Source organism: Lepidochelys kempii, chromosome 9 (genome assembly GCF_965140285.1).
Source record: "Lepidochelys kempii isolate rLepKem1 chromosome 9, rLepKem1.hap1, whole genome shotgun sequence".
Lineage (NCBI taxonomy): Eukaryota > Metazoa > Chordata > Testudines > Cheloniidae > Lepidochelys > Lepidochelys kempii.
Window position 1 is genome coordinate 81624252 of NC_136388.1, and position 25628 is coordinate 81649879.

The 25628-nt window shown below is 44.5% G+C and overlaps 1 protein-coding gene across 5 annotated transcripts in view; it reads right to left on the bottom strand.

The window, feature by feature from the left end:
- The window catches only part of LOC140917716 (ligand of Numb protein X 2), a 45512-nt gene extending 31175 nt beyond the window's left edge, over positions 1-14337 (bottom strand). For 4 of the 5 annotated variants that reach the window (XM_073361079.2, XM_073361081.2, XM_073361083.2 and 1 more), the window contains exon 1: positions 13864-14222. The gene's annotated coding sequence lies outside the window, so the exon portion shown is untranslated. Of the gene's footprint in view, positions 1-13863; positions 14223-14315 lie in introns of those variants that run through there. The other variant, XM_073361082.2, reaches the window with a different exon arrangement.
- Positions 14338-25628: the final 11291 nt, after the last annotated feature.

Consider the following 25628-nt stretch of genomic DNA (forward strand, 5'->3'; position numbering starts at 1 on the left):
ACCTCACCTCTGCTCTGCCTCCTCCTCTGAACGCGCTGCCCCACTCTGCTTCTCTGCCCCCTCCCCCGGCTTCCTGGGAACCAGCTGTTAGGCGGGAAGCCTGGGAGGGCTGAGAAACAAGTGGCGGCTTCACACTCAGGCCGAGGGTGGTGGAGGTGAGCTGGGGCGGGGAGCGGTTTCCCTGCCCCCTCCCCCCCCGGCTGAGGCACGGGTGGCCCTCCTCGTGCCCCCCCGCCCCAGCTCACCTCCGCATCCCTGGGCCTGAGCAGGAAGCCGCTGCCTGCTTCTCAGCCCACCCCGGTTCCCGTGCAAACAGCTGATTCGCGGGAAGCCTGGGGGGGGGAGGGGGCGCGGAGAAGCAGAGCGGGGCGGTGCGTTCAGGGGAGGAGGTGGAGGCGAGCTGGGGCTAGGGGTGGGATAGGGAGCTGCCAGTGGGTGCTCTGTACCCACCAAGTTTTCCCCTTGGGTGTCCAGGGCTGGAGCACCCATGGAGTCGGCGCCTAAGGCACCACTTTTGGTCGGTTAAATTTAGAAGCCCTTTTAGAACCGGTTGTCCCTCACGGAACAACCGGTTCTAAAAGGGCTTCTAAATTTAACAACCGGTTCTACCAAACCAGCTCCAGCTCACCACTGACCTTAGAGACTAACAAATTTGAGCATAAGCTTTCGTGAGCTACAGCTCACTTCTTCGGATGCAATCAGTGGAAAATAAATTTCAGTGTAGAGTACTTAAGGTATTCCCAGAGCACAAGAACAGAGGACTAGACCTAGATGTTTTACTGCAGTCAAAGTAATTCCATTGACTTCAGTTGTGCTACTTGCAATTTACACCCAGGTAAAAGATCAGAATCCAGCTCAGGCTCTTTCAAATATCCAGACAGTACAGTATTGTTCATACTGAGGATCTGTCAGCATTTCTATTATACACCATCTCCTCTTCTCATTTTAAAACTATCCCATGGAAATTCTCTTCAGAATGAGCAGTACTGCTTCAGGTCCCCAGTATGATACAAGTTTTTTAATGTTACAGCATATTAGTTGCATTTGTTACAAGACCATAAAATGTTTTAAAGCTATTGCCTGTGAAATGACACCTTTACAAAGGAAGATGTAGCTGACTTGTTGAATGGCATCTACTGGGAAATAATTAGTACCTTAAGCTTCCTGGGAAAGTAAAACAAATCAGACAAGACAGGCAAATAAGAGGTACAGAATTTGGAAACTTTCATTACTGCACTTTTATGAATATTCACTTCTTGGACTAGTTCATGATACTGCAAGATCATTGATCTGGCAATTCTAACATTTTAAAGCAAAGGGAATCTATGCTTGAGTCTTTTCTTACTTACAACAGTGTAATTTGATTTGATTTTTCAATAATTATTCCTAATTCACATCCATGTAACACAAAAAGAATCTAGCCCTGTCATTAAATGAACATTGTCTGGGTAATAATTCCAAAACGGTTCCCTCTCACCACCTTTTTTATTAAAAAGGTACCATACATATTTACAGAAGTGTCTAAATACAATTATCGCAAAGACCTAAACAATGGGTCTCTTGAGGGCCAAATGCAACAGGGATTCAATGGTATGTAAATTGTTCAGAAGACAAATTTTAGGTGGTAAAGTAGTTTTAATTCATGATTATTTTAATTCAAAATGTGTAAAATTAATGCCAGGAAACCAGAAGTAGTGGTAGGTGTAGCAGGAAAGGCAGCTAGCAAGTTGCTTTATCATTTTCCCTCCAGACTGCCACATACCTTATTTATTATACATTTTTGTTAAGGCTTTTTCTGCTACACCCATCTCCCCTCACTTCTCTCTTTGATACACACTTTGAACTTAGCAGATATGTCTGTCGAAAAAAATAAGTTTATACGGTTGTTACTCTATCCTTAAACTGATGTTTGTCTAAGCAAGTAGTTTTGTTGAGGGGAAGGGAAAAGGCATCCAATGGGGCAATTTAAGGATCAAAAGTGTCTAAACTTAATTAACAATCTGAACTTCTCCTGCAATTAAAACACAACGTCCAAACCAAAACGACTAGGAGACCTGAAGTTAAGACTCAGGCTTCATCCAGGTAGCTAGTAGAGAGCTTCTTTCCAAGGTTTTGATATGCTTTTGAGAAGAAGAGATGAAGACCATGTGTCTATCAACTACATAGACAATAGGAATTCCTAATACACATCCTCCTGTGTCTCTGTAAATTCCATTTATTTTAAAGAAGGGAAGATTATACTAAGTCAGCATTATGGTTTACAGGATCTTAAATATGTAATGTGCAGAGGCACGTCTTTGGCATATGCCTTTGTTCCAGTAAAACCCTGCCAGCTACTGCAGTAGCTTTAATGAGCACATGTGAATGCTCATACCAGATCTGGATGTTGTCCATATAATACATGTAAGAAGAAAGCAGCACTACTTTCCACCCACCACAATAATTCCTGAAGATTTTATGGTGAGCAGCATTCCTCACATTATACGACTGTATTTGAAACTGGGAAACTTTTATAAAATTCAGTATTAAAGACATCTACCCATTGTCATATACCAGTGAAAGTAATATGGGGTGGGGAATAGTGTTTGAGATGACAGTTCCCATCCTAGTTTAAAAGGGGACTTTACAGAATGTTGTTTTAAAATTACTCCATCTAAACATCAATCCACTTATCAATATCCCAAGATTTGCAATTGCTGCTTTTGCAGATTATATGGCAGTTCTATACTGACCCCTTATTTCTTATGGGGAAGTCCTCTAGACTTTAATGTAGATTAAACCAATATCTTAATATAAATTAATTTTAGAGCTTTTTACAGTCATACCTCAGAATTATATTCCTGCGCTAGAATTCTCTATTTTCTGTAGGATAGCTGAAATACCCATAGGAAGATTATTTTCTACAGGACATTTGCATAAGGAATCAAATTTTTCCACCACAAGTGATCTGGCAATGAAGTAGCAAGGATAGATTCTGCCTTCTCTTACATCAGAGATGTACATGAAAGCAGAATTTTACCCAGTGTGGTGGAATGTGTTTCATCCCAGTCAATTTCATAGCCATGGATAAAGATGTCAGTTGCTGGATTTTGACTTTTTAACGGCAAAATGAAGCAGTGAGGGAAGCTGAACTGTGAATGAAAGTTCCTCAGTAAGACAAATTTTGCTCTGTTATATTGGCGTTGCATGAAAATCTGATGAAGATAGCCCAATGTACCTTCTTGGGACATTAGGGACTCAATCTGTCTCACTGTGCTGAATTCAGGTTTATCAGAGGCAACCCAAGAGCATATCTAGGAGACAGGTTTCAAACTGCCCTTCTGAGATTCCCCAATTCTGGGCCCACACTACACTGGACTGATCCTCCAGGCTGCTCTAAGCTGTGCCAGGCGACAACAGCAGTTGTTGGCTGTGCCACTATGGCAGATCCACGCCACCCATGGACACCAACAATCAACAGTGAGGTGATCTGCCCAGGTTAGAGTTTCTGGAGGTAGAGGCCAATGCTGGAACAAAGTTTGAGCCTATCTTTTTTCCATATGTAAACTACAAACTGTCTAATTAAAGCTATTCTTAATTAAAGCTATTCTTAAAAACAATTGTTTTCTGGACTCTTCCCCCCCCATATCTTAATTGAATATGGGGGAGAAAAGTGAAAAGCAGCTCATCATTATTTAAAACTTCAGAATTCTAGACAGTAGAAGCAGAAAAGACCATTGAATTATCCAATCTGCCACCTTCTGCATGTTTACAGGCAGAAGAGTTTTCTGACTTTTTTAAAAAAATATTTAGGATTGTATTCTGTTCTCAGTTACACCTATGCAATTCCACCAGCTTCAATATGGTTATGTGGATGTAATTTAGGGCAGGATTTTGTCCTTTCATGTAAGAATTTTCTTGGCTGTTTCTTACTGAATTTAGAGACTAGCAAAAACAACAAAACTTGTTTCCTTTTCCTCTGTTTTTTTTCCAGCTGTGCACTTTTTTGAATTTACTAAGATAAGGTCAGTCTGAGCCAACATCAGAAATATCAATAGCTTCTGTAGAACCATTGTTACCCTATGCTGTGTGCGTGCATGTACATAGTTACACTGAGTATGTAGATATTTCTCTTTAGTTTCTTCTCCTTTCTGGTTAAAGTTGCTGGAGTGATGACACAAGAGACTGAAGTCCTCTTTTTATCCACAAAAACAGGGCAGCGACAGCACACGCTTCCCCAGACTGTCACCTGCCAATACTCCTCAAGTTTGCCTTGATAGAATACACAAGAGAGGGAGGATGTTTTCTCTAGGCCTATTAATTTCTTGCCCTTTCTCCAAGACTGCCAACAAGGTGGCCAGCTGGCAACAACAACTGTACGGTTTTTAGTCACAAGGACGCTCATGCATTGCATTTATTTATTTCATACAGACTACAGAACACCCCACCCGATGGTAAGAACTTTTGGTTGCTAAAAAAGCGGCTGGATTCAAACAGGATACTTCATCAGACTAAGGCTCGCAGGGCAGGGACTGTCCCTGTCTATTCCTTACAGAGAACAATGTCAGCACATAAATCCCTGAATTCTCCCTTCAACTATTACAATCTGAACGGATATAGTTCCTGGTCATGATTCACTGTAGTTCTAATAGATGCAGAATTAAGGCCTAGCAAATGAAATCGAGCTGCAAAAATGCAAAGAATCTGGTCATTAAGTTTTTTCTTAAAAAAAAACGAACAAAAAAAACCAATAGTCCATAGAAAGGATTAACTGCCACTGAAAGATATTTATAGAATAAGTCTGCTATAGCTGTCAGAAAAAATAAATCTTCATAATTGGACATGCAGTATTTTATTCATAAATTAAAAAACTAGAAGGGACCTCCTGGATCATCTAGTCTAGCACTTCCCCTTCCCACATAGTTCCTGATACTGCAACTTTCTCCACATGAGCAGTTCCTCAAATTCATATGGAGACCCTTTGAACTCAGAGAGATTCTGTGCAGGTGTAGAGATCCACCCATACAAAGCCTGTTGCAAAATCCGGGACATAGAACTGAAGTCTTGATTTATCTCTGGATTTCTTTTTTTTGTAACCTCAGTTTACTAGTTTCCCCCTTTAGTTTCTAAATATTACCTCCAGATCCTTCCCCTGACCACCTTAGTAATACTTACTTTTCAGGAATTGATGATCACTTACATCCCCTCTATCACTTCTTCTAAACTCTACACTGCCAGTTATCTCATGCCTTTTAATACTCTGGTCATTCTTGTAGCCTTCTTTTGGACTATTTGAATGCTTACAATCTGAGGCGGGGGGGAAAGCTTGCCATGTGTTTTCATATTTTGTGAATCCACTCACTCCTGTGATGAGACCTCATGTGCCAAGTTTCAGTCCAGAGCAAAAATTTGTGTCTGAATTACAAACCCTAGAAAGTAAGGTGATAAGGGACTGTCAAGTGTTATGCTTAATTACAGGAGTGTTATCACTATAATAATCTGACCAAAAACAGGCAAACAAGCGGGGGGGCAGTGGAGGGGACAGCAATAATCAGATAAAACGCACTGACACCTGTGAGTAAGACAACAGCTGCAAACACTTTGGAAAGACATACAAATCAGGATAAAATGATGTGGTTTAATTTTCTGCAGCTTTAAGTAAAATTGGTGGAGCAATTTAGACAAGGATTTCTTACTGAAACAAAGAACTTGTGTATGAGAGCGTTGCGTGAAAATCTGATGAAGATAGCAGGAAGCACACAGTGAGTAACAAATGTCAAATGGTTTTTGTCTCCTATTAGAATAATTAAATGAGGACAGTACAATCTCCAATTTGTAAACTTGCCCAATTAACTATTTTTAGCAAGATTATAGAACTATACATCATCTGTAAAACAACTTTCAGTGCCACAAAACCAACAGCTACTTCAGTAAGTGGAGAAGGAAATTTTAAATATTTCCAAAATTATTACACACTAATCAAAATTTTTAATTTTAAAGTTATTGGGTTTCCCATTTTAAATGTAATATTACACAGAAGGTTTTATCAGCTGTGCTTGCAGCACACACTTTAGAAATCTGAAGCTAGAGAGAGGCCTGTTTGGTTAACAGATTCATTCATGGTATTGCTTGAGACATTATCCAGCTGTTTCTTCTCCCCCCCACCCCCATTACAATACCTATTTCCCAGGCTTTAAAACGTTCTCTCCACACACACCAACCTCTCCCAATAACCTCTCTGCACAGGTTAATGGAAACCTGAAACAAAAATCCACTTTCCTTAACGATTTTTCCTCCCTCAGCATTGGATACTTTGGACCTGATTCTCCACTCCATTATACCAGTTTCATGAGATAGTAATTCCCTTTTCTTTGGAAAGCCTGTGTAATGAAATGGAGACTCAGTGTGGGATTTTGTTTTTGGTTTTTTTCTTACTGTTACAGGACCACTCATGAGCTCTGGGCTTCAAATCATTAAGAGTGAGGTTCTGTGCAACAGTGTAGTCAAGGGTACACACGGCTAAACTGAGTTTACCCTCTTCTCATTTGGGGAATATGGAATTTAGGTTAGTTTACCCACTTCTTTTTCTACCACTAGGTTACTGGTGCTGCATCTTAGGGTATGTCTACACTTTGAGCTGGAGGTGTCATTTCCAACTCAAGAAGACATACCCGTGCTATTCTGATCAAGCTAGTGTGCTAAAAATAGTGGGTCACCATGGATGCGTGGATGGGATTGTGCTCATAGTGTCTAGCTGCTCACACTGTCACAACTACGTGCTATTTTTAAGGCACTAGCTCAATTGGAGCTAGCACAGAAATGTCTACTTAAGCTGGAAGTCACACCTCCAACTCAAAGAGCAGATGTACCTTTAAAGGTATAGCACATAATTAGGAGTCCAGGGGGCAGAGGGTGTCTATGATAAATTTAAGCTACATTGTGCCCTTCCAACTATGGCTTCTCTGGGGACAGCTGATGTCACCAGTGTAACTTAGACAAACCTGGGGTGTTGTCAAACTTATGGCAGTCTCCCTATGCTACCTAGAATCTCCACAGCACTGCATGTGTAGCCCTGTCCCAGGACACCCACTACACTAGTGCTGTCAAAGGAATCTTCAGAAGCCAGGACAGACTTTTCGTGGTCTTCCACAGTTGGATATAGGGCTTTATGCAGCTCTGACCCTTTCACCTGGCATAAAGGGACCAGAAAGAGGTTGAAGATCTCACTTTACATTTCTACTTTGTTTGTCCCACTGCAAAATAAGCAAAGTCAAATACTTCACTGCCATTTTAAAGAGAGAAAAATAAAGACCAAAAAGAATTGCACAGCCAGATCAAACAAAGTAAGGCTGGATTATTCCAGCTAAACAGCAGCCCTCAAATGTTCCTTCTAGACATCTTATGCTAACTTTTCCAGAAAGACACCCTTGATATAAATAGTTGAAAAAAGTCTTCTTAACTCTGACACCTCCCAATTCGCCACATAATCGTGTTGTCCTCTCCCTTGTCCTATCCTGCCCATGATGTTGTCATCTTCTGTTTTATTTATAGGCTCTTCTATTGCACTTATAACCATAGCATTGGATTATGTCCTATATAAATGAATTTAACCCCCCTTTGAGGTAAAGGAGCATTTCTCTATTAATTGTATTGAGTTTCAATTGGCTCTGCACAGGCCCATGCAGTTGTCTTTGTAGAAATGTGGCTCTGGATGATTTAGCTCTTTGAGGCAGGGACTTCACCTTCACCCGTATTGCAAAGAACAATTCAGGTTTATCGTGCTCTAAAAGAAGGATTTTACTTTATCTACTTTTCCTCTCAATCATAATCGAAAACTAGAAAAAAGTTCAGCTAAAATGGACGTGTCTTGATTTTATGCCTCATCCCTGGAAGCTGTGGTCCATATGCAACGCTCAATAAAAACAAACTTTTGGACCCTCAGATAGCTAATTAGGCCATCCCTACTTTCAGCAGCTCACAAAATGAGCAAGACTGACTATTTCAGATTACGAGGCATGACGCAAAACTGAAACAGTATCTTATTACAGCAATAAGTGTCTTTTCTCATCAGCTCCATTTTTTCCCCAACTATTATCTGAAACCATTTATTTTTCCTTGTTTGTCAATAGATCACATTTCTCTATTCCCTCTATTATTCACCTATCACTGTATTATTCAACTCTCAAGTGTTCTGCATAAAGAACACTATTCCAGTTAAATTGCACTTTGAGATTACTGTCAAGTTAAAACTCAATTCTTTAAGGAAAAAAAAAAGGGTAATTCTGAAATTATTAGTGCTTTATGTCCATAGATCTCAAAGCACTTTAAAAAGGTGGATGAACACATTACTCCTGTTTTATAGAGGGGGGAATTAAGGTACAGAAAGGATGAGAAGCTTGCCCGAAGTCACATAATGAGAAAATAACAGTCAAAAAATAGAACCTAGGTATCCTGACACCTATAAACCACAATGCATTATTTCTGTTAATAACAACACCTAATGAAAAGGAAGACTTACTCTTTGTATTTCACCTAGGTTGGACTGTTCAGTAGATTGATCAGTTTCCTTTTTGTTTACAGTTCATTTCTACAGGCTTTCTTATTCTCTCTCACAGCTAACACCCGCCCAATACTGCAATGTTCCCTGGGACCATATAGTCACGAATAACCCCCAAAACTTCTCATTGACTTTTAAATGTCACTTACTCACCTCTAGTAAGATCAGTTGTAGAGCTGTATTGTGGGGTTCATAATACCTACATTTTGAGGCTAATCTACCTGTACGTACCCAGAGGATGCCCTTTCAATTGGTATTTAAGGGCACTCGTTTTTTGTTGTAGCTTTCGAAAGTCAGAGAAGTTCTAACCCTAAAATTAACAAATCCCAGTTGCCTGCAGAAGCCTTGGTGTCACCAATCAAACAGGCTGAGCAGAGCTCTCCGCATCGGAGAAGCCTAGCCCCTTGTGTGAGGTGCCCAGCATTGCTGCCTAAACATCCCTCCCACTTGAGTCCTAAGGAACACACTTGCTGACTGGTGGCTGTCTCCCCTGCAGGTCCCAAATGCAGGTGTGGTGCTCCTGGCATAATCTGCAGCTGGTAGTAGTTACTGACACCTAGGTATTCTGTTTTGCTGCCCTGTTAACATTTGCTGTTTTGCCTTTCTCCAGCCTCTGGTCCAGGGGTAGCAAACTTTGACATATGGGGGCACTCCCATCACATTTTACTATCATTGTGAAATCTCTATTTTAAACTTGGACACATGAAGATATTTTTGTGATTTAGAAAAGCACTCTACGGAGTTAAAATTCAGTGTTATTGTAGGTAAAACCCTGAATGAAGGTGTTATTTCTTTACTAGTCTCTTTCCATTGTAGTTTAGGTCATATGGTTTCTATATGAAACAAACATTTAATGCATACAAAACACTGAAAATATCAGACATCATTGTGAACAGTTTTGAATACATATGAATACCTTTTATATACAAGGTATTAAGCAGAAAATCCACCTTGTTCCGTATTACAGTCTCCCCACCCCATTGTCACAGTTACACATATTAAAAACAAGTTTTCAAAGCAAAATGTGAACTTCTGTACTTTGCCACGTACACGCATTGCCCTATGATCTTATTTCAGAGATATTTTCTCAGGCCTTTTTATCAGTGAGGAAACTGAAGTGCCTTGTCTTTCTTTTTCTTCCCAACCCCCCCCCCCCCCTTTTAAAACCTCAGGACAGTTCATACATCTTATCTACTCAGATTTTAAAAAAACAAAAAAAACAAAAACACCTTTGTTAGCAGTGAGGAAAAGGCGTAAAGGCTGGATTCAGAAGGAACTAGGCATTGTGATGCCGAGTATTGCAATGCCCAACTTTTAGGTGCCTAGAAAAAAAAAGAAAATCACGAACAACAGTGTGCTCCATCTCAGTTAGATTCCTAGGCTCCCTATATAACAAATGGGGAGATAGGTGCCTGAGACTATAAGCCACAAAGCCAGCTCACTAAGCAGGGAACTGCCAAACCTAACCAATGTGAGATGCCCATGAGGGATGTGTCCTAAACCCCACCCTGCTCCGAGTTCAGAGCCTAAATTGAGACTGCAAGGATGCACCTCTCTCTGCTAGCACTTCACAACCGGGAATCCTTCTACTGGAGTCAGGCAGTTTAGGCACCTAAACTAAGTTGTTTCTTTGAGAAAGAACTAGACAGGTACCTAACTCCACACAAAACAGCAGCAGCAGGTGGTGGTGATGTCACTGCCTTCCTTATAACTTTTAGCTCAGTGTTAAGCACACTCACCTGTGATGTGGGACTCCCCTTCTTCAAATCCTCTCTCCCTTTCTGCCTGAGGGGGAAATTGAACCCCAGTCGTCCGCATCCCAAGCCAGTGCTCTAACCACTGCACTAAAAGTTATATGGTGGGTGAGGATAGCGCACCCACCTCCTCCTCCAGCCAGATTTTGAATGGGACCTTATCCAGTAGGCAAGCTTACTAGAGCATGCCTACTAGATCAGGCACTACACATATGCATTCACCCACCTGTCTTATCTCCCCTGGTTTGTGAATGGGTCTGGAGTGTATGCAGGAGATAAGCCTAGAGTAAGGCAGCAGTGCACATGCTCAGAGAGACAGAAACTAAGGCAGCATGGGAACTTCAACTTGGAAAATGTAAGTGCTGTGTGAATTTAGGCACCTACAGAGTTCGTCAGGAGTTTTGTGAATCATAGTGGAGCCTAAAACTGAGGCACTTAAGTCTGAAGTTTAGATGCCTAAGTATCTTTGTGAATCTAGCCTTAAGTCTCTCTAACATGGCCATACTATGGAGTGTACATGCCTGGCTAGTTCAGATCTTGCTAAGAATGTCAGCCTCCTTCTTTCCAAGACATTTCTCCATATTGTCAGCATATCCATCCCTTACAGCAGACATACGCATGCTCTGGCACTGATCAGCCACTGATGTGAGGTGGCTGTTTTAAGGAGATATAACATTCCCCCCCTTGAGCTCCGATTAGCTCAGCTATCAGATGAGTAAACAGGGAATGACCTGCCAGGTGGGTTGCCTACAATGAAAATATCCTATATAGCTGCAGAAACAAATGCAGAACATGTCTAGAAACTGCCACACCCTATTTCTGGGCCAGGTGATCAGCCCAGCACTCTGCATCTGTGCTGAGACACAACATCACAATGTTTTAAGTGAGCTGAACATATTTTTCCTGTAGCCTATCAGACCGAGTCCTCACTCCTTTGTGAACATGACAGTCATGGACTCATTAATATTACCATCATAATGTAAGAAAGGCGTAAGAGACAATGCTGGGTTTGTACGTTAAATTTTCCTGAGAGCACACAGTAAGAGAAGGTTTACATCACGTTTGGTAAGCGAGCTGGGTAGAGGATGAGATAAAAAGGACTCTTTACAATTTAAAAGATGAAAAATGTGGGCCAACTGGTTAACTCTAATGGGACAAGAGTGCCACCATTTCATAGTCATTGCTTATAGAGGGAGCCTAACTGTAAGTGATCAACACTCTGTATGGGCACAGCAGGATCTACCATGCCACTGTCAGGCCTTCAATCTCCTCATCACAAAAGATGTCCTGACCAGCACAGGGCAGAGAGAAGGAGTAAGATCACCTTAAATTTGAATCTTAAACCACATATCAATTTTGGTCTTATAAAATTTAAATATCCATGAAACATTATAAAGGCTTTTCAACACAGGGCAACCCTCAGGAAAGTTAAGATGAAAAGGAGGGAAGCAATGGAGCACTTTGGACTTAAAAAATGAAATGTGAGTTGCACCTGAACTATACAAAACTTTTGAAACATTCAAGCCAGGTCGAAGACCTGATGATTAATAATGTTTTGGGGAAGGACTCCTGACATCTTCCATGATTGCTCTGACTGCCATTGTCAAAACTAAGGACACTTGTTTGGAAGTAAAGAGCGTCCCCACAGAGGTTTAATGTGCTATAATTATGTGCATTAACTTCACACCTTTAGTGTGTCCATGTAGATTCTTCCTTAGTAAGTAAAAAGAAGGGAATAAGGGAAATTGGGGGGGGGGCTCTTAATTTTTTTAGTTTAAAATGCTTTAACTAATCTTCCATGCCACCCACACAAATTGCGGATATTCAGGGGCAATTACCTCCAATGGCAAAGAGCAGTGTTACTCCCATAATCGCTATCAGAGTTGTCAAACTATGAACAACATCTTCATTTAACATCTGAGTCAGTATTATAGTCTGTCTCCTCAATGCTAAGAAAATGTGTTTTTACCACAGAATAACTAACATGCATTAGCTTTCCCACTGTAAGAACACAGGAGACACGGCACTGTACTTTCACTAAAAGGCAAACTAGGTGAGATAAGCGCTGTGCTCCCCTCCCAAATAATGCAAAGGAGTGACAGAATAATTCATTTAAAAAAACCTCTTTGATTTTGGCAGCACAAAACAGTAAACTTGTCAAAATGAAGATCACTGAAATGACACAATATCGCATATAAGAGGATATAAAATTAAAACGCAATTAGAAATATAAACAATTCAGTAGAAGAAAAGATGCATGCAACAAGTGAAGTAATAGAAGAGTAAAGTATGTGTTTCAGTGTTTGCAGGGTGGAGGATTACTTACACAAAAATAAGGATCTGTAATATATTTTCAATTAAAGTGTGGGGGGGGGTGTGGAGGGAAATCATGTCCAAAATGGTATTGAATATTATAGGAATGTATTACGTGGAAGGATTCTTTGGGAAAGGTAACAGTATATGCATGTAGCTAGTGCACCCTAAAGGCTCAGAAGAACCTAAACAAAAAGGCAAGAAGAACCTAAAATATATTTATTTAATTTCATAACTTTAGAATGCATAACACATTTTTTAATTCTTGTGGTTGTCAATCTTGGTTGCATATCTATGTTTAGTAAAAATTATAGTAGAAATTTGCCTTTGCAAAAGATTTCATAGAAGATAGCATAGTACCCTTAGGCCAGATTTTTTAAAGGTATTTAGGTGACCAGTGGGATTTTCAAAAGCATCTAGGTGCTTTCAACCTGGCCTTTAGTGAATACTTGGGAATGAAGTTATACACACAAGTGATGACATGTGAAAAAGCACTAGAATGCTGCCTAGAGAAGCAAAATAAATTGACAAAGGCAATCCCATTGGCAGATCAAAGGAAACTGAAGGAAAATTTGACACCAACCCAGAAACTCGGTCAGCCTTTATATCATATAATCCTAAAGAATAAACTTGCATTATAGAAGAACAAAAATGTAGAATTAAAAGTTGTAATTAGAAAAATTACAATAAAAACGGGAACCATTTATACTAGAAACAACGTGAGGGTATTGCCAAAGCTACTAGCAACTACAAATATTTTCAATTATTATTTGCTATTACAATATGAATTAAATCCCACACGGCCATTCCTCTGCAAGGTTTACAAAGGTACACGATGAAGAGTAATAAAAACAATTTTAAAAAGTATATAAAGGAGACCCGAGAGTGACAGGGGACTGCCGGAGTGGGACTGTCCTTGTCATCAGAACAGTGAGCGAAGCCGAGCCTGTCAATTGCGATGAGGCTTTATTTATGCAGCCCCATACACTCGCAAGGGACTATTTTAAAAACACTACAACGATGTGTGTCAATTACCGCCGGTGGGGGAAATCTGTAAAATATTTTACCCAGCCCAGTCGCCTTTAGCAGCCCGGTACAGAACTGGAGCTGCCCTGTGCCTCTCCTCCCCCGCCCCTACAACCAGCTCCCCCATGGGGGCCACCTCCCTGCCCGGGGCCGGGCACCAGACGGGGAGCCCCTGGGACCCTCCTTCCAACCAGCCCCCCCCGGGGGCGCAGTCGCTGCCCGGCTGGGACTCACCTGGCGGCGCCCGGTCCCGGCCCGGCCTGTTGCGGCGGCGGCGAGCGCGGCTCGGCCGGCGAGTTTCCGGGCGGGGGAGAAAGCCGAAACCCGAGTGGGGGGAGGTGGGGAGGAGGAGGCAGCGCAGCCGCTCAGGTGTCTGCACCCGCCCAGCAGCGACGCCCCGCCCGGCACCGTGCTGCTGGCGCCGCCGCCCGCTCGCCAGCGCCATGCCGGCAGCCTTCGCTTCCCCAGTGCCCGCTCCCCAGCCCCGGGCGGGCGCGCGCGCGGCACCCTGGGCTCCCCCAGCACGCGCCCCGCCGAGGTCCCTGGCCGGTTGGGAGGGGGGGGGGGGTGTGACGGGCACCAACGCCTGCCCGGCGCCGCGCGCACCAGCCCCCTCAGCAACCGCGCGCTCAAACTTGGGCGCCGCGCCCCTCCCCCCTGCGGCGCGCCGCTCCGCTCAGACACACCCGGCGGAACGGCCGCAGCACCTGGCGCGGAACAGCCTGACGGGCGGGGCCCGCAGCTCGGGCTCGGCTTCCCCCACGGCTCAGCGATGAGAGGGGTTGGGCAGCGCGGGCTTTCCTCTCAGCCCCTGTCTAGATTAGGAGGAGAGAGGGCTCAGCCTGGCGCCTCTCTCTCTGGGGGAACTCCTCTGCCGCTTCCTGTCTTCCTCTCTCCTGGCACTTGGCCCCCAGAGGGGAGAGGGACATACGCACTGCAGTGATACCCGGGTGGTTTGCTGCCCAGTGCCCATGCAGATACCACTCTGTCTAGTCTCCCCTCCTCAGGGAAGTAAGAGAATGTCATTACACTGCTGCCACTCCCAAAAGTGTGCCCTTTTCTTATAATGAATGGAAGAAAGAAGATTGGCCTGAGACCATATAAAGCCGCTGCACACATCAAAACAGGGGCCTATATAGTCTGCATAACAGTGTGAAAGCTACCCCCACTTTAAGTCCTGCTTCCAATGGGGGGAGTCAGTAACCGGTCAATTAATAGTGCATAGACTGAGAAGCAGTTGGATGTCACTGTTCAGCTTGTATGAGTCTGGCCAAATGTAAATAAAAATTATACATATTTGGGGTGTATCCCTCTCCTTCCTTCATATGTTGCTTGTCTTCTTAATCCCCAGTCCATTCAATGGGACTGTTTGTAAAGCTTAAAGTTAAACTCATGACAACTAAGCACCTGGCATTTTTGCAGGTTGAAGTCTCAGAGTTAAGCTGTTTGGTACAGGGATTGTGTCTTCACATCTGTGTGTGCAGACAGTGTTCTAGGGCAGTGGTTCTCAACAGGTCCACAGCCCCTTGCGGGGCCATGAGCCAGTTTCAGGGGGTCTGCCAAGCTGGGCCGGCGTTTGATTTGCTGGGACCTAAGGCAGAAAGCCCAAGCCTGAGCTCTGCCATGCAGGGCCGAAGGAGCTGAAGCCAAGCCCCACCGCACGGGTGGAGGGGCTGTGTTGCTGTGCAGGTCGCCTGGATGGCTAGCTAGCTGGTGGAGGGGCTGTGGCTGTGTAGGTCAGCCATGAAGTCAATGAGAACAAAGTGCCCAGCCAGGATGAACATGGACCATGACACACGCTTGTCGAAGATACCCCTCACGTCTTGACAGAACTATTGATCAGCACCAGAAACAAGGTTCAGACTGAGTAAGTAAACCAAAAATAATGTTCACTTTTTTATTTTTGTACCTGTATTATCCTTTTCTTTTTTAGATTCTATATGTACGTGTGTTTAACTGTATGACTATTAATTTAATACACCTTTTAATCTACTGGATATGCATAAAAACAGAGGTGGCACAGGTGGGCCATGGAGTTTTTATAGCATGTGGGGGCAGGGAGCGCTCAGAAAGTAAAAGGTTGAGTCTGCTGTTCTAGGATATTCTGCAGGTGCCTAGCACTGGCTTGATTTAACTTTTAAGGTTGTCTCTAATCCTGCCTCCTTGATTCTTAGACCATCATCTGATATACTTAAACAATCTATGTAAAAATTCCACAAATACTGTGAAAATGTATGGGTCCTTTTGCTTTTTAAGGTTGGGAAAAAGGTGATTGATTGGCATATGCCACTTTTACCTAGCTGTACTCAAAATACTAGATGAAAGAGAAGAAAAAATAGGCTCTTAATAAAGCTGGCTGAAAAAATGCAGAACATATTTTGTAAATTACTTTTGCTGAAATTTCAATTTTTGACATCTTTCAGCTATACTAAAAGTTGGTCATAAACAGGAACATTTAAAAAAATGTTCATGGAAATTTTTGAAAATTCAATAATTTTCAAACGGCTCTTGTTCTTAATTTTATGACAGAGCAAATCCTAGAAGTCTGTGTTGATACCAGCCAATTTTGTGCCCATTTCAGCAGGGTTTCAGGAGGCAATGCTGAAAATGCCTGACTCCTGCCTGCACTAGCACTGAGAAACTGGTACTAAATTTGTGAATGTAAACCAAGTCAAAGAGACTAATGCTTTAACTACCACCAGTATTACCACGCTGCTGCAGTAGGTTTAGATGACTTTTAGGAAAAAAGACGAGATCTAGGAAAAAATCTTGCTACAGAGATGAAGGATAGCCTTTTAGTTAAGGCACAGACAACCAGGAGATCTAGGTTCAATTCCCAGCGCTGTCACAAGCTTCTTGTGTGACCTTCAATAGTTCACTTAATCTCTCTGTGCCTTGGTTCCCCATCTGTTAAAATGGGGATAATACTGCTTACCTCCCTGGCAGGATAGGGTTATGAATGGAGGTTGTTGGGAATATTCCAACAAAATGTTTTTTTATCTGACTCTGCCACTTGGTTGAAACCGAAATGTCTCACAGAAATATATTGGTTTCAACAAACTTTTGCCAAGCCACAGACTGGATTTTGACAGAACCCTGCCTGGTTTTCTGCCAGCTCACCTGGCAAGCTTCTAGGGAACTCAGGCTTTCAGGGTCCACAGCTCCAGGGTAGACCTACCAAGTGGGCTGCCCTCATGCCAGGGATCCCAGAGCTTCCAAGGTCCGTGTCTCTATGACAGCCTGATCATGCAGCCTGCTCTTCAGCCAAGGACCCCAAGGCTTTCAGGTTCCCTACCACAGAGTTGGAATCCTGGAAATATGAGTGTCCCAGTTTGAGATGGGGCTCTCAGGGTTTCTAGGTTCCCTGCTTCATGGTGTGGGATTCCCCTCACTAAAGGGCAGCTGAAAATTAAACAAAAACTTTGTCAAAGTGTCAGAATTCCCATGGGATGGAAATCCTGAGTTTTGAGCAGCTTTAGTCATGTGGTTACAATCAAGAATTTATCAGAGATTCTCACATAACACAGAGATGGATCCATAGTATATAACATATAATTAATGTGAACTAAGACTCTTCTCTCTATCTTCAGAACATTTCTGCAAATCCACCTGTTCCACAATGTATGCTAGCAACAATCTTTTGTTCGCCAAACTGTACCAAACTTATTTTCTTTAGACTGTAAGCTCTTGGGGAGTACTTTTTGTAGGGATTGAATGAGAAAGCTGGTTTTACAAAACCACTTCTATCAGGTTTCGGCTCTACAAAATCAGTACCTGAGGAAGATCTGGGTTTCATTTTATCTGAAATACCAACATTCAAGGAGATAGAGAAGGGCAGTTCACATAGAAAGTTCTGATTTTGGTATATTTCTGATTTATTGTTCAGCAGACTTACCAGTTGCAAGGCACATGTTTAGATATCTCACTATATAAATAAATGAGTTGATTTAAGGTTTCAGCTTGCCCCTATTACCCCCAACCCCATTTGTGGATGTTCTGCATGGATCAGTATCTGGGGTGGTGGAGTGGCTGAAGGAACAGCCATTTTCCATTGCATCATCCCACTGCACCCCAAACCGCACAGAGCATCCCATCTTAAGATCATCCTACAACAATTCATGTTCTGTCTAGGTACTTATATAGCCCCTGCCCCATCACCATAGTAGTGAAGTGCTCTGAACCCTCTGTGAAAGGGCCTTAGGAACAGAGGCCAGTAATGATCCATGGCAGCACAGCTCCAGGAACCATACTGCCTCATGAGCAGGAGGGACCTGTAGACACTGCAGAGGCACAGGGTATCTATAGAAACATAGAATTATAGAAATGTAGGGCTAGAAGGGATTGTAAGAGGTCATCTAGTCCAGTCCTCTGAACTGAGGCTGAACCAAGTATACCTAGTCTGCTACCACATGCCCTAGAATGAGGAAACTTTGGGTATATCTACACTACGAAATTAGGTTGATTTTATAGAAGTCGATTTTTAGAAATCGATTTTATACAGTTGATTGTCCGACTAAGCGCATTAAGTCAGCAATACCGTGGCTAGCATCAACTTACAGAGCAGTGTACTGTGGGTAGCTATCCCACAGTTACCACAGTCTCCGCTGCCCATTGGAATTCTGGGTTAAGCTCCCAATGCCTGATGGGGCAAAAACATTGCTGAGGGTGGTTTGGGGTACGTGTCGTCAGTCTCCCCTCCCTCCCTCACTCCCTCCACAAAAGCAATGGCAGACAATCGTTTCGCGCCTTTTTTCCTGGATTACCCGTGCATACTCCATACCACGGCAAGCACGGAGCCCGCACAGCTCACTGCTGCTGTTGTGAGCATTGTAAACACCTCGCGCATTATCCTGGAGTATGTGCAGAACCGGGCTAAGAGACGCCAGCAGGAGGACGTTTGTGATGAGGACATGGACACAGACATTCCTGAAAGCACGGGCTGTGGCAATTGAGACATCATGACAGCAGTGGGGCTGGTTGATACAGTGGAACGCCAATTCTGGGCCCAGCAAACAAGCACAGACTGGTGGGACCACATAGTGTTGCAGGTATGAGATGATTCACAGTGGCTGTGAAACTTTCCCATGTGTAAGGCCACTTTCCTTGAACTTTGTGAGTTGCTTGCCCCCCACCCTGAAGCGCAGGAATACCAAGATGAGAGCTGCCCTGACAGTTGAGAAGCAAGTGGCGATAGCTCTATGGAAGCTTGCAACGCCTGACTGCTACCGGTCAGTCGGGAATCAGTTTGGAGTGGACAAGTCTACTGTGGGGACTGCTGTGATCCAAGTAGCCAATGCAAACACTGACGTTCTGCTATAAAGGGTAGTGACTCTGGGAAATGTGCAGGTCATACTGGATGGCTTTGCTGCAATGGGGTTCCCTAACTGTGGTGGGACAATAGATGGAACACATATCCCTATCTTGGCACCGGACCACCTTGTCAACCAGTATGTAAACTGCAAGGGGTACTTCTCAATGGTGCTGCAAGCACTGGTGGATCACAAGGGACGTTTCACCGACATCAACGTGGGATGGCCGGGAAAGGTGCATGACGCTCGCATCTTTAGGAACTCAGAGCTGTTCAAGCAATTGCGAGAAGGGACTTATTTCCCAGACCAGAAAATTACCATTGGGGATGTTGAAATGGCAATAGTTATCCTTGGGGATTCAGCCTACCCCTTGCTCCCATGGCTCATGAAGCAGTACACAAGCAGCCTAGACAGTAGTAAGGAGCAGTTCAACTATAGGCTGAGCAAGTGCAGAATGGTGGTAGAATGTGCCTTTGGACGTTTAAAAGCTTGCTGGCGCTGTTAGCTGACTAGGTTAGACCTCAGCGCAACCAACATTCCCATTGTTATTGTTGCTTGCTATGTGCTCCATAATATCTGTGAGAGTAAGGAGGAGATGTTTATGGCAGGGTGGGAGGTTGAGGCAAATCGCCGGGCAGCCGATTTTGAGCAGCCAGACACCAGGGCAATTAGAAGAGCACAGGTAGGCATGCTGCGCATCAGAGAGGCTTTGAAAACCAGTTTCATGACTGGCCAGGCTACGGTGTGACAGCTGTGTGTGTTTTTCTTCTTGCTGCAAACCCGCCCCCTTTGTTGATTTTAATTCCCTGTAAGCCAACCACCCTCCTCACTTCGACCACAGCTGGCAAGGAAATAAAGTAACTATTGTTTTGAAACCATGCATTCTTTCTTTATTAATTAAAAAAAAAGTGAGATAACTGACAAGGTAGCCCAGGTGGGGTGGGGTGGGGTGCAGGAGGAGGGAAGGACAAAGCCACATTGCTTATTGTAGCCACACTACAAATCAAAACTGTTTGAATGACAGCCTTCTGTTGCTTGGGCCATCCTCTGGAGTGGTGTGGCTGGGTACCTGGAGCCTCCCCACCCCGCGTTCTTGGGTGTCTGGGTGAGGAGGATTTGGAACTTGGGGAGGAGGGCAGGCAGTTATACAATGGATGCAGCGGGGGTCTGTGCTCTTGTTGGCTTTCCTGCAGCTCCAACAGATGCTTCATCATGTCCGTTTGCTCCCACATTAGGCTCAGCATCGCCTCCTGCCTCTGCTCTTCATGCTCACTTAATGCTTTCCTGGCCTCTGCCACTGAATGCCTCCATGCATTAAGCTGTGCTCTATCAGTGCAGGAGGACTGCATGAACTCTGAAAACATGTCATCGCGAGTGCGTTTTTTTTGGCCTTCTAATCTGCGATAACCTCAGAGATGGAGATGATAGGGGGAACATAGAAACATTTGCACCTGGGGGAAGATAAAAAGGGAGAGTAAAATTTAAGATGGTACATTTCTGAGAACAAAAGGGAGACTCTTTCACAGTGAATCAAGCAATTCACAGCACATGCGACCTTGTACCTAAAGCACATTTTGCCTTTTATATTGAGCTCCTGCCAGTATGGTGACACATCACACATGGCTGGGCAACAGAATTTGGTTTCCAGGCAGCCATGGTAAGCCTTTTGGTATGTGGGGTTGGCTTCTTCCGCTGTCATAACATGTGGGAATGGTTTCAAACTGCAGCATCATCCTTTCCCATAGCAAGCAATGCTAGTTGGGTTTCAGAAAAAAGGAGGCTCTGTGGTTTTCAGGTGAATGTGCAGCACACACCTCTCCCCCCCTCACCCCCCACCTCATGGCTATTCTCTGGGATGATCCCTTCACCCCTCCCCCACCGCATGGCTATTCTCCGGGATGATCTCTTTTAGCCAAGTGCAAATAACCCAGCATGAACGGGGTCCTTTTACTGTTCCCTTACAAAAATTCCCCTATTTCAACCAGGTGACGGTGAATGATCTCTCTCTCCTGAGGCTAACACAGAAAGATAAAGACCAAATGTTGCTTGAATGTGACCAAAACCCAGGACCATTCGCTGCCATGCTTTGTGCTGCAATGATTCCAGAATACTTGCTACTGGCTTGTCATGGTAAAGCGTCCTACCGTGGAGGAAGAAATAAGGCAGCCCTCCCCAGAAACCTTCTGCAAAGGCTTTCAGAGTACCTCCAGGAGAGCTTCATGGAGATGTTCCAGGAGGATTCCTGCTCCATCCCCAGACACGTTAACAGACTTTTCCAATAGCTGTACTGGCTGCAAATGCATCCCAACTCTTCAGGGCAAATCAAACATTAAACACTATTGCTTTTAAACCCTGTACTGTAGTTACAAATGTGCACTCACCAGAGCTGCCTTCTCCAGCTTCAGGGTCGGGGATCCCGCCTTGGGAGGGTATTGGCTCCAGGATGATGAAAAGGTCTTGGCTGCCAGGTAGAATGGATTCACCGCTTGCCTGCTGCGCATTCTCCTCCTCCTCCTCTTCCTCATCTACGAAATCCTCTGCCCTGTTGCGTGAGACTCCCCCCTTGCAGGTGTCCCCGGACAGTGGTGGGGTAGTGGTAGGGTCCCCCACTAGAATGCCGTGCAGCTGATCATAGAAGCAGCATGTATGGGGCTCTGACCCGGAGCGACCGTTTACCTCCTTTGTCTTTTGGTAGGCTTGCCTGACCTCCTTAACTTTCACGCGGCAATGTTGTGTGTCCCTTTTGTTGTAGCCTTTCTCCACCATGCCCTGTGCGATTTTGGCATATATATTAGCATTTCTTCTTTTTGATCGGAGTTCGGCCTGCACAGATTCTTCTCCCCATACAGCAATCAGATCCAGTGTCTCCCTTTTGGTCCATGCTGGAGCTTGTTTGCAATTCTGGAGCGTCTGCATGGTCACCTGTGCTGCTGAGCTCGCCACGCTGACCAAACAGGAAATGAAATTCAAAATTTCCCAGGGCTTTTACTGTGTACCTGGCTAGTGCATTGGAGTTCAAAGTGCTGTCCAGAGCCGTCACGTTGGAGCACTCTGGGATAGCTCCCGGAGGCCAATACTGTTGAATTGCGTCTGCACTACCCCAAATTCGACCCAGCAAGGTCGATTTTAGCACTACTCCCCTGGCCGGGGCGAAGTAAAGATGTTGATTTTAAGAGCCCCTTAGGTTGACAGAACGGGGTTGGTTTTGTGGACGCATTAATTTTAAAATCGACCTAACACGACTAAATTCGACCTAACCCCATAGTGTAGACCAGGGCTTTGTCTGTGTTTGCCATGGCTCAGCTCCCCAACTCCGCTTGCCGTGGCCAATGCAAGCACTCCTCTCTAGGCATTGTCAGCCCCACTGTTACTTTACAGGTCAGCAATAGGCATGCTCCAGCTCTTGTGCCCTCCCAGTGTCTCCCTTGAGTGTCCAGCCCCTAGTCTACTGGATACTCGCAGTATTCACAGATTCAGTGCTTCTAAAGAAACAATACACCCAGCTAACTAATTCCACTTCAGATCACCATTCCACTTAACACACAACACTTAGATGTTTATAGTGAAATCAGGTATAAGTTTGTTAAACAAAGCAAAGAGGTTCAAATAATAACAAGTAGATATATTGGAAACAAATAGTTACATATAAAATAAAATCATAACACATATTCTAGAACAGCAGTTCTCGAATGAGGCTTTTCTTGTGGCCACAGCTGCCTGGGCAGTGATTGGGGGGCAAAGCATTGGCCTCTCCACTGGGTCTGCAAGTAGGGGTTGGACCGTGCCCCCCCCCCTGGAGCCACAAATGCTGGAGGAGCAGACAACTGGTATGAGTTCCCCACATTCCTGTGGGCAGTGGGGCTCAGGCTTCTGGCTTCAGCCCTGGGGTGGCAAGTGGCAAGCCTCGGCCATGTGGCAGCAGGTTCTGGCCACTGGGCTTCAGGCTCACCTCCCCCATTGCCTCTGGCCCCTGCTGCCTCCCCCGGCCCCTGACCCATCCACCCCATCACCCCTGGCCCCCTATGCCTCCCTACCCACCTCTCCATCCAAGGCTTAATTTGTCCCCCAGCTTGCCAGGGCTAAGTCTACTGTGAAAAGTGATATTTGTATGTTTGTTAATATCACTTTTCACTGCCTCCCAGCTAGCTAACAAGTTTGTTGCTGTGAAAAGTGATATTAATAAACATACAAATACCACTTTTCACAAAAGGGGACTTACTAGCTAGCAATTCTATTAAAAAAACAACAACAACCAAAAACCAAAAAAGCAAAAGAAACAATAACAAAAAAGACAAGAACATGCAAAACACCTTATTTGTGTTTCTATTCTGTTTAGGTCCAGTAAAGAATAGGGACAACTGTACATTGTTGTTATTATTGAATCTGCAAAAAAAAAAAAGAAAACCCATCCTATATAAATAAATTACAATGATTTGGACAGGTATATTTGCATATTTATTTGTTTTTCCTAAAATTAATTAAGTTTTTTGGAAAAATTGTCATAGCGGTCACCAGCAAGAGCTGGTGGCCACACTCTGAGGCCACCAAAAAATTTGTTGTGAGAACCCCTGTCTAGAACCTAAACTTGAGTAACTAGATATTCTCATGTCTTGTAGACCTGCAAACTCCCTGCAGCATTTTACAGCAAGGCTTTGACTGTGATCATCCTTTCATGAGACCAACACACTATCAACTTGACTCCCAGGTGAAGGACAAGTGTGTTCCTTTGCCTTCCAAGATATACAGGTCCCCTCCTTTGTTTTGATTCATAAACAAGACAATCCCCTGCTGTTGAGTGTCTTCCTGTACATTTTTCTCTCACGTAAATTTTGCAACCTTTTGGTTGGCACCTGGCTCAGTATACAAATAGGCCTCCATTGTGAGGCAGACAATACACATACGACCGGACAGGGAGATAAGCATCTGTTACCTCATGCCTGAAAGGAACATGTCTGAAGTATGTCACCTGCTGATGACCTGCCTTAACTCCAAGACTTTAAGAACATCATTTTCAGTAGAGATACATAACTTCTTAAATATTATCTGTACACATATTTCATAATGATTAGGATGGCCGCTGGGCTACTGGCTCTCTTGGTAGAGACTTCACATGCCACCCTTTGGTGAACTATTATGCATATGTCTGACCCAAGGGATCACTGTAAAACCCTATGCATCTCCTGTGTCCTCTGCCAGTTGGCATCAACTGTTCGCTAGGTCACACCATCTCTAAGAGGTGTTTGTCTAACCTGTTCTTACAAACCTCCAATGATGAGGGTTACCTTGGCTTTCACAGATCTCATGAAATATATGCAGTTGTATGAGGGTGGATTTAGGGGTTTACGAGGACAAACCCCTGTGAAGTTCCATGTGGGACCAACTCTTTGGAAATAAGCCATTGGGAACTTCCATTAGTGGGAACTCCATGGAAATTTGTGTCTGCTATAGGACCCATTTTCCATACAGTGGACAATCTGACCCTAGATACTGAAGACGCAGTGATATGTATGCTGGAATTTTGTTTGGTTTGATTTTGGAACAAGCATGTTCTGCTGAGTCATGATCACTTGTTGTTCATTGTGGGAACTGGTCCCACTGTGGCTATGTCTTCATTACTGAGGGCGTGGCTACACTTACATTTTATAGTTCTCTTACTTGCTGGCTCAGGGGTGTGAAAAATCACACACACACACACACCCCCCAGCGCAGCAAGTCAGAGAGCTTTAAAGTGCTAGTGTAAACAGGCTCCAAGCGCTGGGAGCTAATCCCCTCATGGAGGTGGATTACCAGGAGTGCTGGGAGTGCTCTCTCCCAGCACTTGCATGCGACCACACTCAACACTTCAAAGCGCTGCTGCAGAAGCACTCCTGTGACAGCACTTTGAAGTTTCCAGTATAGCCATGCCCTGAGTTAACCTGTTATCTATGTTTGAGTTAATTCCTCTCAAATTAGCATAGCTTGAGTGAGAGCGGCCACTCTGCAAAATAACACTCAAACTGCACAGAGTAATTGGATTACTGCACAGAGTGATTGTATTAGTGCAGGGGTTGGCAACCTTTGGCACCCAGCCCCTCAGAGTAAAGCCGCTGGCAGGGTAAAGTCGCTGGGCCACTTTGTTTATCTGGAGCGTCCACAGGCACGGAGCCCCACAGCTCCCACTGGCTGTGGTTCACCGTTCCTGGCCAATGGGGACTGCAGGAAACAGCGGGGGTGATGTGCTAGCCACTGATGAGTTGTGGTAACTGGAGCTGTAGTCTACAACCAATGATGGACCAGCCAACTTGAATTAGAATCATAGGCACAGACTCTGTGGGTGCTCCAGGGCTGGAGCATCCACAGAAAAAATTAGCTGGTGCTTAGCACCCACAAGTAGCCAGTTCCCCCCCACCCAGTGCCTCTACCCCGCCAGCAGCCCTGCTGATCAACTTCTCCCCCTCCCTCCCTCCCAGCTCCTCCCGTCCGCTGCAGATCAGCTCTTCTGCGGCCTGCAGGAGGCGCTGGGAGGGAGGGGGAGGAGCAGGGACGAGGCATGCTCTGGGGAGGGAGCAGAAAGAGGTGGATTGGAAAGAGGAGGGCAGGGGTATGGCCTTGGGAGAAGGGTGGAGTGGGGTTGCGGATGGGGCAGAGCAAGGGCAGGAAGAGATGGGGCGGGATGGGGGCAGGGCCTGGGGCAAAGCAGAGACTGAGAAC